At 45.8% G+C, this 13,377-nt stretch overlaps 1 protein-coding gene across 5 annotated transcripts in view; it reads right to left on the bottom strand.

The window, feature by feature from the left end:
- Window positions 1–13,377, bottom strand: part of TSPAN5 (tetraspanin 5) — a 173,543-nt gene that overhangs the window by 19,443 nt on the left and 140,723 nt on the right. The window lies entirely within an intron of this gene.

The following is a 13,377-nucleotide window of genomic DNA, read 5'->3' as shown; positions in this document are numbered from 1 at the left end:
AGAACTTAGCAAGAAGACCAATATGTGCCTAAAAAGAAATAAGACAAGTTCATGGAACATGTCTAAGGCAATATCGTACAGAAATTTAGAGAGCCAACAAAAACATGTATCAATATGCATCCTCTATCTAAGGTAAAGGGGAGACTCAGATATTCCAATCACTTAGGCTGCTCTAGAGTGTGGCAGGGAGCGTTTGTCCTGCACTGTACTCACGCCCACCTGTCCACCTACAATTTCCCCTGGAATCCAGAAACACAGAAAGAGGGTAGCCTGGACAGGGCCAGATGAGGGGCAAAGGGACAGGACACGATAATACAGATATATCTTGTCCCGAATCCTAGTTCCACAACCTACTATCTGTGTGATCTTGGACAAGTTACCAAACCCAAGTCTCAATTTCCACATCAGTGAAATGGTATCTCACATCCTCAGGATGAAGGAAATAATTCAAATAAATCCAAACACTATGCTAAGAGCTTGGCACAAAATAAGAAGCCAGTGAATGTTTACCACTTTCCTCATTATCATCACTATTATATGACACCACAAGGAACCTATCTGATGCTTTAGAAGCACATAGGAGAGGCATCTAACCCAATTGCACTGGAGTGGAATCTGTTTTGCTCTGGTACTTACTTTACCTGACCCCCCTCCCCTGCCCTTTTTTAAATGTTTATTTTATTTTTGAGAGAGAGCATGCAAACAGGGGAGGGTCAGAGAGATAGGGAGAGAGAATTCCAAGCAGGCTCCACACTGACAGCAGCAAGCCTAACCTGGGACTCAAACTCACGAACTGTAAGATCATGACCTGAGCCAAAGTCAGACACTCAACTAAGAAGCCCAGGTGACCCTGTGCCTGACCCTTTCTAAGGAAAGCCATACCATATCTGATGATCATGCCTAATGGAGGTGGCAGTAACTGACTTGCCAATCAGATCTTCTTTGTTGGGCAATGGGAAATCACCTAAAGGCACTCAGAGTAAAGGCGGAAGAGAGAAGCCATGAGTAAGCAAAAGCCAGGAGTAGGCAGAAGCCATGAGTGGGTGGAAGCTAAGAGTACACAGAAGTGGTGCAGCGGAAAAAAGAGCAGCGAGAAGTGTGAGTCAACAGTGGTGAGCACACGGAGCAGTCAGCAGCCATGCTGCCATGATGGCGGCACCCTGAACCAGGGAAAGCAGGCTTCTGCTGTCAAGGAGCCAGATGGACGCCCTGGTGGTCAAAAATTCACCACTCCTGAGTGATCTTCCAGCTACTTAACAATGTCCTACTCCCTGTGGGATCGCATCATCCGGTGGTTTGATGAACACGTATATCTCAGTAAGAATGTGAAAAATCAGCCCACCTTCCCTCTGCTCTCCTTCCTCCTCATCAGCACCTCATTCATTCAGCTACCTCTGGAATTTAAGCAGCTTCTCACCAGGGTTCTGCAATAAAGGAATATGCTCTGAGGATAACGATTTCTTCTTGGAAAAGGTTTCTATGCACGTGCAGAAATGAAAAGGCAAACAAAGCTCCAGAAGGGTTTCAAACCAATAAACCTCAGGAGCGTCTGTGGTTTTTTTCCACCACCAGCTCAGAGAGTCCTCTGTGTACCACCTGGCAAGCTTCAGTTTCTTCTCTCACAACCCACACAGAAAAGAAATGCAAAAATAGCATTAATAAGCCCCTAAGGTCTGGGACTCTTCTGCTTTGGCATATACAAGCACATTCCTTCCGACTGCTGGATGAGAAACAAAGAGACAGTCACATGGAATGTGCACCCACAGCCAGGCCAGATGGACCCCTTTGAGATTTATGAGACTGGGTCCTGATTCACCTACCCCTCCAGAAACCAGACCCTACTGGGGTGGAACTGGCAGCAGTTCTAGAGTAAAAAGGAGAGAAGCATTTCCCTACTTGAGAAAGGAGGTGGGATAGGACATTCTAAAGAAGATGAGGTAATGGGGGAGGGGTGGTCCTGAAGAGCAGGAGGTGCAGCTTTAAACAACAGCCACAGGAAGACCCAGCTGAAACCAAAGGCCGCAGGGAGACCTGCTCCTTAAACATTCACCAGAGATCCCCCCAAATATTACAGAGGAAAGCCACTCTGCAAACCCCCCAACGTCCATTTGTCTAAAGAACTGCAGCAGAGTCCAGAGAGAGAACTCAAAGGCGAAGAGACAAGAGCTCACTGGGGCCTGAGCGGTCTGGGGAGACGTAAGGTTGTGGGGGCAGCGGAACTCGGGGTCTGGCCAACAGATGCAGGGTTGAAGAAAGACCAGCCGCATTAAAGACATGTGGTTTCCCTTTTTTTTCTTGTCAAAGGTCATCGATGAGATTTAAGGATCCCTTCTTACAGATTAAAAATGGCCATGACCTGCTTTCGGACAAGAGGAGGAGGAGAGGCCATCACCTTCCAGGTCTCCATCAAATCCTGCAGCCAGGCAGCTGGGGGGGCAGCCAGCTGTACCAAGTCCTATTCATTAGTGCCACTCACAGGCCAGAAATGCCCCCCCCCCCCGGCGTGAGGGGCTGCCTCTCTTAACATGGAAACAAAGCTTTTGCAGAAATCCAGCATGTTCCCAGGCCACTGCCCAGATATTTTCACATGCATGTTCTGATGATGGAATACGTACCCAGAAACAGCCCTAAGTATAAAGTTTAAACTGAAATATGTAACAGAGGCTCTGATCACGGTGACCCCAAAACTAAAGTGAAAAAGACGAAAGCAAAGTCTAGCCTAGTGGCACGTAATCACTGTATTCAAGGGCTCCAGAGATACAACTCAGTTATTGAGTAAAGACCTTCCTGGGGATCACCTGAGAGGCGACAAGTACTGCGTTTGTCAGGGGTAGTCAGAATGAAGGCATAGTGACACCCCCAGAAGCGAGTCTAGAGGGGAGACAGGGAAGTAGTGTGTTGGACAGAAGTGTCTGCAGTGGGTATTATGGGAACACAACGGGGAGGGGCAGGTGATGTCAGCAAGTGTAGAGACAAAGTGACAGGGTCTGGCTCACCGAGGGGTCTACGTGTGAGTGGAACAGGTGGTGAGAGGAGACTAACAGGTCGATGAGGTGAGCAGAGGGAGGCCCAGGTCATTTGTGCACTTAGAAAGCTCACTCCTTGGGCAGCACGTGGGTGTTAAGGAGGCAGCTGGTAGGCTCTGTGGGGATCTGCATTACTGAGCACACTGTGTGCCCGGCATGGGGCTCCCTGGATTACTTCACCCTCACAATAAACCTAGGTAGGACCAGTGTCCATGGCAAGAAACAGACTCAGAGACGGAGTAACCTGCCAGCCCATCCAATTAAGAAAGTGGTAGGGCAGGGCGCGGAGCTCAGACTAACAGACCCCAGAGCAGTCTGTCTGCCTACCGCCATGATGCTCTACCGTCTGAAAAAAGCATGCAGCAATGAGCAAGAAGATTCTTATTCTCAACGCGACTGTTTCTAAACAGTACACCTGTTTCTAAAATTTTAAGAAAAAGATGTAACATGATATTAGAATGACGTTTTTACCCTAGACTTCCCTGATCACTATCTGAAGACCAACATGAATAGGAGACAAAGACCCGCCCCCCCTGCCTCCCATCCCCCACACACCCCACAGGCAAAGAAGAACTTTCTCTTGCACACCCCACAGAAATCAAGTGGATATAAAGTGGCTTAAGGGAGAAGAGAGTGAGAAATTCCCCCTTCTTTAGAGAAAGTGGTTACTGTGCTGGGCAATACCTCTCCCCGGCAGCTTGCTTTTTACCTTAAACCTACTGAGGAGTTTCAAGGGGACCAGTGGGAGGGGCGGGGTGGGGGGTGTGCTCTGAGACACAGTGATTAGGGTCAGACTGCCCAGGAAGGAGCCTGTGGGCTTGGCTCTGACTCCCACCCTGGAAATCTAGAGAGAGAGGAAGGCTTAGGGCAGGCCAGTGCTGTTCTGGTGGCATTGGCCTCACCCCCAGATGAGTGTGTCCAGGGAGAGGCAGCTTGGGGTGAGAACAGGAAACCTCAAATGGCAGAGTGCAGAGGAGCACTGGTTGAGGAAGATGGCCAGGTCTGAGCAGGGGAACCAGGCAGCCGCCAAGAATAGAGAAATCCACCAAACTCAAGGGAACCACTAGACCGAGGGACTCAGCAGGGAAGCCTCAAAAAGACCAAGATATCATCCCCTTCACCATCTGCCAGGTCCCAAGAGCAAAGCTCCACTCCCACTTCAGCTCTGGCAGGAAGTGGGCAGAGGAGCATCTGGTGAGCTGGGGAAGGGTGACAACAGGAAGCAGGGGGCAAAGGCCTCACCCCGCTCTCCTCCTTCAGGGGCTCAAGGCAGATGGGGCTGGGAGAGCAAGAATGTTGTAACACAGAGTTAGGTTCGGAGATTTGATTACCATCCAGCCCATCCGGGCTTGGACTTGTGCCTCAAGAAGAGAGTAGAGCTATGGTATCTGAGAGTGAACACCAAAGTCACAGGATTGTTGACCCACCTGAATTTTCATTCCTGAGAAATCCCTCTGAAAAAGAGTTTACACAGATACACAAAAAGAAAACAGGTGTCAATATATTTCATGTGTTTGTTGAACATGCTGGTGACAACACATCAGCTCACATGCTAACTTTCCAGGTACTGAAAAAGAGCTGTCTGGTTTTCAGATTTTTGGCTACAACAGAGAACTTGAGAGGATTTCTTGGATAACACAGAGAGAGGCAGACAAATTTACTACGTTTCGGTCAATAAAATGCTATCTCCAAAGAAGTATTTTCAGCATCTCAGAAATGTCTCCTTAAAGTAGTTTTGAAGCCAAAGCAGGCATTTTTCTGTTCCAGTTATCTGGGGAACCACCTACACCTACTGCCTCCCTCTGGCTATGGAAACTTGACCGCCACTGCTATGAACTGCCTGAATCACTGAATCTCCTGGTCTCAGATTTTCCTTCCCAGGAAAATGGAGGCAGTTTTTCCAAGGTGAGTCTCGGAAAACAATCATGTCAATGACTATGACATGAAGTAACTGGAAGGTTCTAAAAGGAGACTTACAGTGAAACAGTGGTCAGGGGAAAGCCTCCAGGAAAAAGAATCCTTCTTGTCCATCCCGCAGGAAAGCCAGAGAGAAAAGCAGTCCAGGCCTGAGATGTTCTAATTCCCATTCCCCTACTAGGTCAGGACTGCCACCAACTTTCCCTCCAGGATGCTTGCTGCATAGCCCAGGCAGGTTAGTGCAATGGAGGGAGAGGGAGGATGGCGGGGCGGGGGGGGGGGGGCGGGGGGGGGGGGCCCGCAGACTTCCAGTGTAACCTCTCTGGGCCTCAGCTTACCCACCTCTGAAAGCTCTCAAAGTTTAACCCTAGGGATCCACAGGTCATGGAAGTGAAAACAAAACCCCTTCATGAAGAGCTACTTTGTCCGGTGCAGTCTTTACAATATGTAAGGGTCCTCTGAGTGTTCTCATTCATTTGCTCACCAGTACGTTCTGGGCACATGTGGTGTAGGAGGCACGCAGCCAGAATGGAGCATAAAAGGGGAAAGAAGACAGGCTCCTGCCCGCAAGAGGTTTTCAGGTCCCACGAGCCCAGGCTGCACCCTCTGCCCGGCTGGCCAGCGCCTGTGCTGGGGGGACACAGGCAGCCACAGGGGCCTTGACTGAAGGCCAGGGATCGACACTCTTCCTACTCCAAGAAGCTGAGTCTCTGCCTGGCCCTCGACAACTCTGCTGCAGCGCCCCCCTTGTGACCACTAGTGATGTATCCCTCCACCTCTCGCCCCCACCTGAACACTAAGTGAGAAGCACACACCGGGAGCAAAATGGAAAAGGAAAGGTACCCCTCATTTTCCCACGAAACGGGGCAATCATATATAGATTCCTATTTTCATGCCAGAAATGAACATTTATTTTCTTTCCCGACATCTAGAATTAATGGATTTATTGTTGTTTGTAACACTGTACCATTATCAAATCAGACAGAACCATAGGTAATTCTACTTGCTTTTATGCTGTAAGACCCGTCAACACTACATGCTTATGAGAGATCTGGGGCAACTCAGACTTGCGTAACTGAACCCTACTGGTGTTACGATTTAAAAGAATGCTTGCTTCGTTCATTTGCTCATTCATTCTTTTATAAGCAATATTTTTTGAACACCAGCTCTATGCCAGTCAATGTTCTAGGTATTGGAGTGAAGCAGGAAACAAAAGTCTTTGCCCTCACAAAGCTGCTTTTTTAGTGGAGTGTGTGATCAACACACTTGCTGGCATGAAAGTGGTAAAACCTATAGAAATAGGTAGGAGAAAAATCCAGGGAAGAGGGAGAGTAGCTACTCTAAATAGGTCAGGAAGGCCTGTGGACAGAGATCAGAAAGTAAGGAACATGCCAAAGTGGAATTCTCGGGGACAGCATACCAGGTAGGGGACAGCAAGTGCAAAGGCCCTGGCTGGGGTGGGGGAGTTATGTTTGAGATTTTGGAGAAATAGCAATATGGTCAGTGGGGGCTACAGTGCAGCAGGGAAGGTCCCAGAAGTAAGGGGGGCACCATATACGGCTCAGAGAGTGATGATATGCTCATTGGAAGGTTTGGAGCAAAGAAGTGATAGGATCTGACTTACATTTTTTTAAAATTAAGTACAGTTGACATAAAATATTAATTTCAGGTATACAACATAGTGATTCATCATCTATATACATTATGAAATAATCACCAAAACAGTCTAGTTACCATCTGTCATCATACAAAGTTATTACAATATTACTCACAATATTCCCCATGTTCTACTTTTCATTCCTGTAACTTATTTTACAATTGGAAGTCTGTGCATCTTACTCCCCTTCACCTATTTCACTCATTCTCTAACTTCTCCCCGCTCCCCCCACTTCTAACCACCAGTTTGTTCTATGTATTTGGGAGTCTGTTTTATTTTTTTAGGTTCCACACATAAGTGAAATCATATGGTATTTGTCTTTCTCTCTCTGACTTACTTCACTTAACATGATACCCTCTAGGCTCATCCATGTCACAAATGGTGAGATTTCATTTTCTTTTTTTTACAGTTCAGTAATGTTCCATTATATATAGACATACCACAAATCTTCTTTATCCTATCATCTATCAATGGACACCTAGGTCTAGCTTCCATATTCTTGATATTGTAAATAATATTGCAATGAACATAGGGGCATATATATATTTTAAAATTAGTGTTTCTGTTTTCTTGGGATAAATACCCAGAAGTAGAATTGCTAGGTCATCTAGTATTTCTATTTTTTATTTGTTGAGGAAGCTTCATAGGTGTTTTCCACAGTGGCTGCATCAATTTACATTCCCAACAACAAGGCACGAGGGTTCCCTTTTCTCTACATCCTCACCAACACTTGTTATTTCTTGTCTTTTTGATACTAGCCATTCTATATAATATTTTAAAAGGATCACTCTGGATGCTTCATGGAGATGGACCTGGGATAGGAGTAGGGAGACAAGAGTAGAGGCAGGGAAATAACTGTGGATGTGGTAGCAGCTTAGATCAGGGTATAAAAGTGGAGGTGGAAAGAAGACATGAGATTCTCCATATATTCTCCAAGTAGAGCCAACACTGTTTGCTAATGGACTGAATGTGGTATGAGAAGAAAAGAAGGAAGAGTGTGAAGAATCACCCAAGCAAGTAGAAAGAGAAAGTTGTCATTTATTGCAATTGGGAAGAGCAGATTTGGGAAGGGGAATCAAGAGTGTTGTTTTGGATTAAGTTTCAGAAGCCCCTGGACATTTAAGTGGAGATGTTGGGTAAGCTATTGGCTATTCAAGTCTGGAGTTCAGATGATGTCCAGATCAGAGATCTAAGTTTGGCAATCATCAGTGACAGATGGTGTTTGAAGTCCCACACTTGAAGGAGATCTCCTAGAGCCTGAGTGAAGACAGAGAAAGAGGTCTTGGGACCAAGCCTGGGGCACTCCAAAATTTAGAGGTCAGAGAGGTGAGCCAGAATTAGCAAAGTATGAGAAAGCATTGCCTATGAAGTAGAAAAACTGAAGTGTGGGATATCTTGGAAGCCAAGTAAGAAAACCATTTCTAGAAGGGGGAAATGATAAACCATGCCTTAGTACTTGCTCTACTGACAGGGTTTATGAATTCCTGGATGAGAAAATAATGTGCTCCAGGACCCAGTATGGGTCCAGTAAGAAAGTACTAGGTTCAACTAAGTCCCTAGGCTGGTTAATCAGAGATAAAGTGAAGGATATAGTCTATCTACAAAAACAAGAAACAGAAAAACAGCCTGATGCAATGACAAGTAGATGGATTAGAAATTGCTTGACTGATGATGCCCAAGGGCACATATAAGTGAATGAGTGTCAACCCCAAAGGAAATTTCCAGTAACATGTCATTGGGTTCTGTCTTGGCCTGCTCAACATAGAAGTGGCTTTTATCAGTGATAAGTAAACTTGACTGCAATCAGAACAATCTAGGAGGCTTGTGAAAATAGAGCACCCCAGTGTCTACCCCAGACCTACTAAGTCAGAATTTCCCTGAGATGGCACTGGGGGGGGCAAGGACCTAAAGGAAAGCCTGAGTTAGAAGAAAGAATTGAGGGAGAAGCTTGATCCAAATGTACAGCTAAAACCAACATCAATGGAATGGGGAATGTGCTGGATGACAGCTGGGTAAATGTATTTGATTCTGAAAATCAGCCAGACATGAGGTGAACAGGGTAAACTTAGTTGGATCTGAGACCAACTTGGGACTCCCAGTGATCAACAGCAGGATCTCAAACTGCACTGACAACAGATGAGAAAAGGGACATAGTCCAGCCACACCTCCTATGCCCCCTAAAGCACCTTCTCAATGGTACAGAGGACACACTAGAGAGAGGTCAGGGGATCACAACCAAGATGGTGAAGGGACTCCTCACCCACAAAAAGAAGCAGGTATTTAGCTCAAAACGCATAAGGAACCAGGCCTCCACCTTGAATGCCTTAAGGGCCAACATGTAGAAGGACTTGCTCTGTGGGATCCAACAGAGTAGATCCATAATCAAGGAGTAAAAACTAGTAAGACATGATTCGACTTTTGTAGAAGGAAGGTTTTTCCAACAGTAAAAGTAACCCAAAGAGACAGAAGTGGTGAGTATTTTGGCACAGAAATTGCTAAATTTATATACACCCCAAATTAGCATATATTACAATGTTATATATTGTATAGTAGTGTGTGTGTGTGTGTATCTTTCCTAGACTGTAAATTCTCTGAGGAGTTATATCCTGAGTCCAGTACGAACCCAATCCCGTGCTATGTGCTCAATAAATGCTATCTGAAAAAGTAAGTTGATTATGGCTGGATGTTGCCAAGCCTATTATAGAGGTGATTCATGCTACATAATTGTTAATGTTCCTTCTAAACAGCAGATTCTATGATTTCTGAAAACCTGCACATAAACCAGTTTCCCCTGGAGACACAGTTATCCTTTGCACAGTCAATTTGGAATTCAGATAAAATGGATTATTTCATTATTATGTCTAATATTCAATGGTAATATTAGCCCTAGGTTTAAGGCTCAGCCTGGTATTATGTATGCACAAGGGGGTAATAATTTTTGTCACTAAAAATGTGTAAAAATGTGTAAAGCCTTGTCTGTTAAAGAAATCTCATCCTTCCAGTGGAAATCTGGTCCTTCTAGCTGGGACCGACCCAGTTTGGAGATTTACCAATTCTACATCCCTACTGGGGGGAGCTCACTGATTCATGGGCTGGTGTTTTCAGCCCAGCAGGTGCATGCTACCCACCACCCTTGGCCAACTGTGGTTCACCTCAAAATTTCACCCCATCAGAAGTGAGAAGTTAACCCAAGGTGTTTTGACAGAGAAGCTTTTGCAGTCACCAAGGTGATCAATGCAGATCATATCTTCCTTAAGAGACCTCCAAACAAAACCAATTCTTTGCTCCATAGATCAAAGCCTGAACTCTCCTAAAATTTGAGGCAGCTTCCAACGCCACCATTCTGCTCCTCCCCATGCTATAGTCATGTGTCCAAGGGAGGCAGCCCTATATACAAGGAGCATTTACTTTATACCAGGCACTTCTTGGGGACCATCTCATTTAGTCCTCAAAACAAGCCTATGAGGTGGTTACTGTCCTCAATGCACAAATGAGGAAAGGACATCTCACAGAAGTTAACACAGTTGTCCAAAGTCACACCGATAGTAAATGGAGGAACCAGTATTTGAACTCTGGTCTGTTTAGCCTCAAAGCTGTGCTCTTATTCCACATAGGAACCAGAGCAATCTTAAAACAAAAGCCAGACACTTAAAAAAGAAAAAAGAAAAAAGAAAAAAGAAAAAAAAAAAAAAAGCCAAATCAGGACACTCCCTTATCAAACTTCAGAATGCTCTGGTGACTTCCTCTCATCCAAACTTCTGCAGGACCTTGCCTGCTCTAACCTCTCTGCCTGCCCCTCTTGCCACATCTTCTTCTTGCCCTTGCTCTCTCCCTTCCAGTCCTACTGACCTCCTTCTTGTTCCCTGAAACCCCAAGTCCCTGACTCAGGACCACCACACCTGCTATTCGCTCTGCCTGGAATGCTATTCCCCCAGTACCCTGCAGACCCTGCCCACTTCCTTCGGGTCTCTGCTCCAATGCCACCTCCACAGGGACACCATTCCCAACCATCCTTTTCTAAAAGAGACCCCTTCTCTCACCACTCTCTAACGATACCTTAGGTTTCTCGATAGCACTCACCAGTACTTGAACAAAGGCGGGTTTGGGGGGGGGGGGGGGGAGAAGGAGTAAAATGGGAATGGAGTCAGTGGGAGGGGGTTGTGGGAAGACAGGGTGGGAGGGAGGGGGTTGTGGGGACAGGAAGCTCAGCAGGAGGGGCAGCTTGGTAGTGTGGCCTGGCGACCACCCATTGAATCACCTTGGGTTCCACGGCCTCATGTTAGGCGTGCTCTGATGGTGGCAGTGCAGGGGCCTGCTTAGTGCTCACCCTGAATCCAGTGTCCTCAGGTAACCCAGAAGTAGGGGTGTGAAGGCTAAGGGGAAGAACAAAGCCTGCAGACCACCATGGGAAAGACTGCAGCCCTACCTGTCCCTCCTTCCTGCTGGTCCACTTCCCCCCAGGTGGGTTTCTTCCCTATGTGCCCCCTTCCAACCCCACTGTACCTTCTTTGAGACCTTGATTTATTGTTCACCCCTCTTCTCGAATTTACTTCTTGGAAAACATATTTCCCCAGAGTCTGTCCATGTCAGGCACAATTCAAGACGGTGAGGACATGTCATGAAAGGTCTGATGACAGGAGACAGGAAAGGATGAAGTGAGACAGACAGAATGTCACATGGACATGGGTGTGGGGAAACAGGTCCATAGTAGGGAGGCGAAAGGTCAGGTAGGTTCCACAGGAAGGTGATTTGAGCCGGACTTGGATCAGAGCTTGGTGATAGCTAGGCAAAGAGCACTCGGGGTCCCTTGAAACTCCTGAGGGGACAGTGTCTACATCAGGGCCAGTGAAGGCAGAGGCACAGATGCCATCAGGCAACAAAAAGGCCTCAGTGCTGGGGCAAGGGCCCAACGGGGATTGTATCAACTCTATGTTTTGCAGCAAGCTATGGAAAATCAGCTGGCTGGAGTAGAGAAGTGAAATTATCTGACATACATCTTCAAGAAGTCCCTTGAGGAATTAAGGAGACCAGTATGGGTCCATTGCAGTTCGAGAGACCTTGGTGGTCAGCATCGGGGTAGGTAGCACCCAAGGTGGCCAGCATCGGGGTAGGTAGCACCCAAGGTGGTAGGAAGAAGTCCTCAGCCAGTTAACTGCTTATTGTCAGGGCCCCACAAGAATGCAAGCTCCACAGCGCAGGGACTGCACGTCATTCACTGCTGTGTCCCCACGCCCAGGGGCCAGACATGTGGCCGAAGTTCACTAGAGAGGGTTGCTATGAGTCCTTTACCCTCTGCTACCTCCATTTATTCCCAGCTGGTGAAGTTCTGCTACATAGTAGCTGGCTGGCTGGCTAGCCAAGTAACTTCAGCTCTCCAGAGAAACTTTCCATTCACTGGTAGTGGCTTTGACAAAGAAGGGACTGCTATTTCAACCCTACCCAAAGGCTGCATCGCTCCCTTGCTCTGATATTTGTGTGACACTGCCAGCTTTAGAATTTTGTCATTTTATCAGAGAAGAGACATTTGGGGTAACTGATGAAACAAAAAGGTAATTATATTTCACAAAGTGGAAAAAAAACCTCCCAAATTACCAATGGTCTGTTTGTTGCCACAATAGACAATTAGTTCATTTAATGCCTTCCAACATCTTTTCAAATCAGATAGAAATGGACTCTTATTAAAGGAGAGTTATAAAAAGCTGTGTTATCTGGCATTAACCAATCAGAAGGCTTCAAAAGTAACATTTCTGAGATTCCACCAATACAAACTTACAAGCCTACAAGGGGACCAGGCAGAAGATATGTATTCAACATAAAAGTTTCTAGAGAGAAAATGTCTGTTCTGGGAACTTAATTTGTCTCCCTTCATCACTGGCCTGCCTCAGAATGTTGCTGGAAGGTGGTTCACTTTCTGTAAAACATTTTACATTCTGTATAAGTAGTCTGCAAATAAACAAAGGATGGTTCACTTTCAAAACTCAGAACATGAGTTTTATTTGATGCGGTCTATCTGAACATTTTTTTTTTTTTCCATTTTTACTTATAGAAATTCCTACTGGCATCCGAGGGGCTTTTGATGGCTGGACTTTCTTAGTTTTTCCTCTCCTAATACACAGAACATCTCACAGAAACTCTTGGCTTCAGGCTGTGGTCAAGCTCAAAGGATGAAATACCAAAGAGATAACAGACTGGTCCTCTGGGAAAACTTAAGCTAAACTCTGTTTACAAGCTTTCACTGATCCATACACTCCCTCACTCTCACAAGGTGGGTGATAAAACGCTGCCAACGATTTCACTTCCAAAGAAGGAAGAAAAAAAGCTCACGTTAATTTCTGAATTCCAGTGCTTAGCCTCAGTAGAATTTGTAAAGAAACAATTAAAAGGTGCTGATGGGAAGTAAGGCAGAGGAGTGGACACAGAGAGGTCGGGTCATGAGAGTGTTGCTTAGAGCATAAACTGCCGAGAACATTGTATCTTCACCGTAGCCTACAATATGCCACTCTGTACTTCCAGACATTTCCTTTTACTATATTGTATCTAAATTTCGAACATTACTAAATACTTTCAATCAGCAGACAAGTATTCACATTCTTATTAACGTTAAGTTTATCTGATATTCAAACATGAATTTTATCCAGCTTCCTTCATACAACATGCTAATAACAGCTTATTACATAATGCTCACACTAAAAAGAAAAACCATCTTTTACGGCTTGAGTAATCTTCCAAAGGGTTAAAAGAGAAAGAGAGAAGGCTGCAGGTGGTTTAGTGGTATTT

Source organism: Acinonyx jubatus, chromosome B1 (assembly GCF_027475565.1).
Source record: "Acinonyx jubatus isolate Ajub_Pintada_27869175 chromosome B1, VMU_Ajub_asm_v1.0, whole genome shotgun sequence".
Taxonomy (NCBI): domain Eukaryota; kingdom Metazoa; phylum Chordata; class Mammalia; order Carnivora; family Felidae; genus Acinonyx; species Acinonyx jubatus.
This window is presented reverse-complemented; position numbering and strand designations above follow the sequence as displayed.